The following is a 7,073-nucleotide window of genomic DNA, read 5'->3' as shown; positions in this document are numbered from 1 at the left end:
AGCCAGGGTGTGGTGGTAAAAGAGCACAGGACAATGGTTCAGTAACCTCAAAAAAGGTTTGCTCACATGTTCCTGCCTCTCAGAGGCAGAGAATTAAAGCTCTTTGGAGTGTAGAGACTAGGCCCAAAGAAGAATTGAGAGAGCTTTTGGACCATGGCTGATTTTCCATTTCCAGAGCCTTTTAAAACAATTATTTCTACGACTGTTATTATTATTATTATTGAGACATACTTTCACTCTCTCCCCTAGGCTGGAGTGCAGTGGCACAATCTCGGCTCCAGGGTTCAAGCAATCCTCCCACCTCAGCCACCTGAGTAGCTGGGATTTCAGGTTATGCCACCATGCCCAACTAATTTTGTATTTTTAGTAGAATATTTTTCTCCATGTTGGCCAGACTGGTCTCGAACTCCTGACCTCAAGTGATCCACCTCCCTTGGTCTCCTGAAGTGCTGGGATTACAGGTATGGGCCACCACGCCCAGCCTCCAAGGGTCTTTTATGTTCAGCTTCACTCCCCGATCCCCAGGGCAGGCTCCTTAGGGCTGGGCACAGGCAATTTCGGGGGGCTCCATGGTTTCCACCTTCACTCCTTCACCAGCCAAAATGAGAAAGGGTACCAACAACCTCCCCACTCTGGGAGCTCCAGAAGAAATGTTGTTTTCACTCTGACTGGGGAGCAGCTGAGCTAAGAAGATGGGGGAGAGATGGGACATCAGGGCAGTGACAAAGGGAGGTAGGTGATAAAGGAGAAGGAGGTGTCTCAGTGTGTTCATAGAGGGAACTGAAAAGATTTAAGCATTGTATGCACACGTTTGGCCAGTAAGTCACCTCTCCAACACCAACTACAGACTAGAGCTGCTAATCTGACAGCAGCCTTCCTTCCCTCTTCACGACCCTGCACGCCACCACCCAGCTGGTCATTCTTTGACTTCCCTGATTAAGGTTGTTCTTAGAATTGACACAACACTGCCAAGTCATAGATCCCATATGCCCTCAGTTCCTTAGGACGGACCCTGGGGAGCCCTAGAGAATCACCCAATAGTCAGGGTCTTTCTAATGAACTCCTCTCTTTCCCATCTCCCCCTTAATAGGGGGACTCATCTGGGAAAAGGTTTCAGCATTTGAACATAAATCTAGGCTTGGAAACTCCCAGAAAACTTGCCTAAATGCAACCAACCGGAACATTCAAGTTCAAACTCCCCTAGTGAGATTCCAAGTAGTGGCCTTACTAGGAAGCATGTTGCCACCCAGCTGCACCCTCGTTGCCACAGGGCAGTGGTCCCCATCCAATGCTCTTCTTCCCCATCACAAAAGGAAGAACTGGAACAGGAAGAAAAAACGCTGTGCTCCTGCCACTGAGTGACAGCTAGGGTCTGCAAACACTATATCATTATCTGCTAATGGGAATAGACGGCATTAATAATCCCAAACAGCCAATATCCTTTGAAAAGGAGGGAGAGTCTATCTGGCTTTAGCAGATTCAGTCACAATTTTATTCTTCAGTGATTGATTCTAAAATGACTCTATATTTTAGGCTCAAGGAGGAATGCTGGATTGCAAGGCTGACTGGCCTGGGATTAAACATTAACTTCAGACAGAGGTTAAACATTGACTCAGCTGAAGATCTGTACACAGGAGCAGAGAGTTGGCAGTAAACCACATTTCCTCTGTCCGTCATCTCATTTTTATGGAAAAGCTACACTCGGAAGAACCATCCATGTGGAGGGATGCCCGCTGTGCAGTGGAGAGTATAAAAAAGGGCTGTCTAGTCTCCCCTTCTCTGTTGGTAATTGTGTCAACTCATGGTCATGGAGCATCAAGCTAATAATGACAGCCTGAAAGGTGGATCTGTGTGAGCCTGTGGGCTTGATCATCGCCAATATTCTCTGGGTAAACCAAGGGTGTAAATGGACATCCTGTCTGTAGACAGATCATCCAAAAAATTCATCCTGACAGCAAAGGTTTTGGGAAGTGGAGGAAAATGCCCAAGGCTGGAAAACCTTGCTTCTAGAGCCATCTGTGCCATGACCTCCTGTGAAAACTGGGAAAATTCATTTCATTTCTCTGTCCTTGGTCCTTCATCTTTCAGTGGTGAATCACTCTAGTTACTCCATCATGTCCTGGTACATGCTCCCAGTAGTCTCCAAAATTGTCTTAGCAGACAGTGTCAGACATGCATGCATGTACACACACACACATACACACACACACACATACAAATGTGTGCCTTTTGCTGTCCCATTCATTTGATGCTGAATTATAAGCACCTATTAGATGCTAGTCACTGAACACATTATAGCTAATCTTTTTTCAGATTTTTATTTTGGGGATAGAGGATCTTGCTCTGCCACCCAGGTTGGAGTGCAATGATGCAATCATAGCTCATTTCAGACTGCAACTTCTAGATTCAAGCAATCCTCCCACCTCAGCCTCCCAGCTAGCTGGGACTACAGAGGTGTGTCATCACACCTGGCTAATTTTTTTTTTTTTTTTTTTTTTTGTAGAGACAGGGTCTTGCTATCTGGTCCAGACTAGTCCTTAACTCCTGATCTCAAGTGATCCTCCCACCTTGGCCTCTCAAAGTGCTGGAACTAGAGGTGTGAGCTACTGAGCCTAGCCTATACTTAATCTTTATAACACACTTATAGAGTAAGTCTAATTTTCCTGAATTATACTTTATAACACATTTATAGAGTAAGTATAATTTTCCGGAATGTCAAGAGACATTCGAGAATTTGTTCAAGGTCCCCTGGCTGGCAGGTGATAAGGCTTGGATATGAATCCAGAGCAGTCGAGGTCCAGAGCCCCTGCTCTTCCCCCAAGGCTACGCAGGCCCTCCATGCTTGCTACCTCCTGGCTTGTGTTATTTCTTGACAGTGTTGTGTGTGATCATGACTCCTTAATTGGACTACTTGCCAATCGGGAACAGGGGTGCATGCTCCTGCATGCTCAATTCTCCCTGAACCTTGAGCTAGTCATGGTTGGTAGGCTTAGAAATAACCCCCCCATCCCCCAAGGTTTGTCTATGTCTCAATCCCTGGAGCATGAAAATGTGAACTTATTTGGGAAAGAGTCTTTGTAAATATGATTAAGTTTGGGATCTTGAGATGAGGACATCATCCTGGATTAGGTGGGTGGGCCCTAAATGCCATCCATCTAACAGAGAAACCAATATTTGAGACACACATAGGAGGCAACGTGACTATGAAGGCAGAGATTGGAGTGATGCAGCTACCAAGGAATGTCAGCAGCAACCGGAAGCTGGAAGAGGCAACACTGGATTATCCTGTAGAGCCTGCGTAAGGAGGGTGGCCTTGCTGGCACCTTGATTTCAGACTTCTGGCATCCAGAACAGAAAGAGAAGACACTTCTGTTGTCTTAAGCCATTAAGGTTGTGTGAATTTGTTACAGCAGCTGCCAGAAACTAATAAGGTGCTCAACCAAAACACAGAATTCTAAAACCGAAAGAGCCTTGGGAACTTTTTGGCCCTGCCCTCTGATTGAACAGACAAACAATCCTGCAGACCTATAGGATGAAGTGGTCTGGCAAAGGCCACTCGGCAAGTGAGAGGCAGAATCAGGAACAAAACAAAGGTGTTATGACCCCAGACCAGTCTCTCTGAGCTTCCCCGCCCTGACTTTTGCTGAGTCCCAGAGTCAGGAAAGTCCAATGAGAAGCTGCTCTTCTGCTTCTGTATTTTTTTTGTATGATTACTTTAAAAGAAGCGAGGAGAGTTGAGCAGATGAAGTGTCGTAAGTTTGGAAAGTAAAATTACTGATGTTATCATCACTATTATTGATTTGGGAAATAGATTCTCTTGACTAGTCCCTCTTCCCCCAGGAAAAGGAAATGGTACTGTTTTAAGGCCACTGGGTTCCAGATGGGGAAACCACAGAGTGAGAGGGGAAGTGAGTGAGTCCAATCACACCACTGGCGTGTGGCTGCACCCCAAATAGGACGTAGGCTTTCAACTCCCTGGCTCTTCCCAGGGTTCTACTTCTCATTTTCCCCTTTCTTTAAACTGGGTCAGTAGGATCAGTGGGCTCCAGGGGTGTGTGTGTGTGTGTGTGTGTGTGTGTGTGTGTGTGTGTGGTGTGTACCTGTGTGTCTGACATGGGTCAGCTAAGACAGTTTTGGAGACTATTGAAAAACATGCAGCAGTACGTGATCTGGTAAGTTACCCACCATCATGAAATAGCAAAGCAGGGAAGGAAATCTACAACCTGTCCTCCACCCCCACAAAGGCAGCATAAGGAGCAATTATTATTATTATTATCATTATTGTTTTAGATGGAGTTTTGCTCTTGTTGCCCAGGCTGGAGTGCAATGGCACAATCTCAGCTCACCGCAACCTCTGCCTCCCAGGTTCAAGCTATTCTCCTGCCTCAGCCTCCCGAGTAGCTGGGATTACAGGCAAGCACCACCACGCCTGGCTAATTTTGTTTTAGTAGAGACGGGGTTTCTCCATGTTGGTCAGGCTGGTCTCAAACTCCCGACCTCAGGTGATTTGACCACCACGGCCTCCCAAAGTGCTGGGATTACAGGCGTGAGCCACTGCGCCTGGCCAGCAATGATTTAATGAGTGTTCTTCCCTTCCTCCCTGCAAGCCTTCACTCATTAAATGTCTACGCTAGTGTTCAGAACCTGCCTTGACTTCTACTCCAGTCTGGATAACTGGATATAAGTTATTTCTTGCTTTGGAAAGGAAGAAACGAACCCTACAAATATTTTGACTATCAAGTTCAAATGGAGAGAGGCATAAATCGGGAACCCTTTGAAAGGAGCTATAACCTGACAGAAGCAGGCTTGTCTCATCTCTGAACCTGCACATCTTGTCTCCCCTCACATCCTCCCCCTTGACATTAATCCCAGAACTGGGGAGGAGAAAGACTGCTGACGAGTAAGGAGAGATTAGTTACTGATGTGTCTTGGTGCCCTCCCATCCACCACCATGAGGCAGAGTCCCAGCTGCAGGAGGGGAGAGGAGATTAACAATGATAGAGATATCCAGGTGGGCTTGGAAATTCCAGAATGGGGGGCCTTCAGCTTGCCCATCCTGTCTAGAACTTTGGTGGTCCACAGTCTTGCTGCTATCCATTGTACCTCCCAATTGTACGGGAACACTGGCACACGGGAGGCTACAGGAGTGCTGGGGAAAATGCAGCTGTGCTGCACAGGATCCTCCAAAGGCCTCAGGAGCCTGCGATCAGCCAAGCTCACCCTGTACACACAAGAAGGGCAAGGAGAGGCTGAGAACCTGGAAGACTCACCCAAGGAAGCTCAGAGTATAGACACAGACCCCTCAGGATAAGCAGGGACAAAGCCTGCTAATCAAGCAGGATAAGTTACATCTCAGTAGACAAAACTTCTTTCTTCTGGAGCCCAAGCCCAGCACAGCATCGTGACAAAGCAAAACCAAAATAATGTGTCACTCCTTTTCACTGCCTCAGCAGTAACACTGACCACCCCCCTCACCAAGACCACTCTCCCCAGACTGGACCCTGGAGGGGAGAAGGGAGACAAAAAGCAAGGGAACTCCATAATGAGACTCAATTTTAAATCTGGAGTGAAGTGACTGAGAGATCATTGGATTGTGCTGAGTTTGCCTGGAAGTGACTAGGTAACTTACTTTCTTTTATCAATCAGATTATAGGTTTAGGGTTTGAAATTAAGGTACATCTGGAAGCCATCATCCTCAGCCAACTAACACAGGAAGAGAAAACCAAACACCGTATGTTCTCACTCATAAGTGGGAGCTGAACAATGAGAGCACATGGACACAGGGAGGGGAACAACACACACCAGACTTGTAGGGAGCAGGGTGCGGAAGAGCATCAGGACTAATAGCTAACGCATGCGGGGCTTGGTACCTGGGGGCGATGGGTTGATAGGTGCAGCAAACCACCGAGGCTCACATATACCTATGTAGCAAACCTGCACATTCTGCACATGTATCCCGGAACCTAAAACAAAAAAAAGAAAATCCAAATTTGCAAATCAAAAAAAAAAAAAGAAAAGAAAAGAAAAGAAAAAGGAAATAAGCTACATAAAGTAAAGAAAATATGAAGTTTTTTTGCTTGTCATTGAAATCTGTGATTATGCATTAACAACCACAGGTAAGCGAGTGTTAGCTCAAACAAGACCCAGGGCTCTGGCTGCCTTGTGTTCTCCAGGGCTCTGTTCCTCTTTTTCTCCTTCCCCTTCTGGTGTTTGGCCTGTAGAACTCTGTAGGGAGTGCCTGGGTCAGCCCTGCACAGGTAGGATGGGGCAGCATTTCTGTGGGAGATTGCGGTGAGGGATGGGGGGTACACGTGTGTGTTTTCTGGTGTGAGCTTCACTTGTGTCACAGGACTGCCATGATCATTTGGGGAACACCTGGGAGTCCCAACCAGGTCATGTCTTGGCAACCCGCATGGACTAACTGAGACAGGCAACGAGGTGCTACTCCAGCTCAGCAAGTCAGCACCCTCCTTGCTATGGAGCAGAGCCTGGGCCCTAACAAGACTCTGAGGTCAGCCATGATCAGGGAAGCCCAGAAGCAGCGAGTCTTTCATGACTCCAGGGAGTGAAAAGGGAAGGACCATGGTCCTGCCAGTTCCCGGAGCACTGGGACTGGTAAAAGGGGCTTTGCAGGAGGTGTGTAAAGGGTGTTTTTAGTCTAGGGTGTTTTTAGATAGGGTTCCCGAGCAACTGGGGATATGAAACCAAGTACTATGAGAACCGCTCCTGCTGCCTGTGCACCATCAGATGATGTCAACTTCAAATCAAGCATTGGGCCAGGTTTTTCACAGCTAATATCTGGCTGTATCCTCTACCTGCAGATTTGGTATGACCATCCCTCTTTTCCAGATGAAAAGGAATAGGAAAGTGACTTGCCTAAGGTCTTGCAGCTAGAAAGTGACAGAATAGCATCTTCACGCTGGACATTCTGTCTCTCATCCTGCAGTTGCAATGATGGAGGATTCCCAGTAACAGATCTCCCCAAGGTCAAAGGAAAGGCAATGGAGCCAGCCAGGAAAGCCAAAACGAAAGGAAAGCAAGGGATCTGTGAGAGTCACGTGGCCCTGGCTGGC

Source organism: Callithrix jacchus, chromosome 19 (assembly GCF_049354715.1).
Source record: "Callithrix jacchus isolate 240 chromosome 19, calJac240_pri, whole genome shotgun sequence".
Lineage (NCBI taxonomy): Eukaryota > Metazoa > Chordata > Mammalia > Primates > Cebidae > Callithrix > Callithrix jacchus.
Note: the sequence above shows the minus strand (reverse complement) of the source record.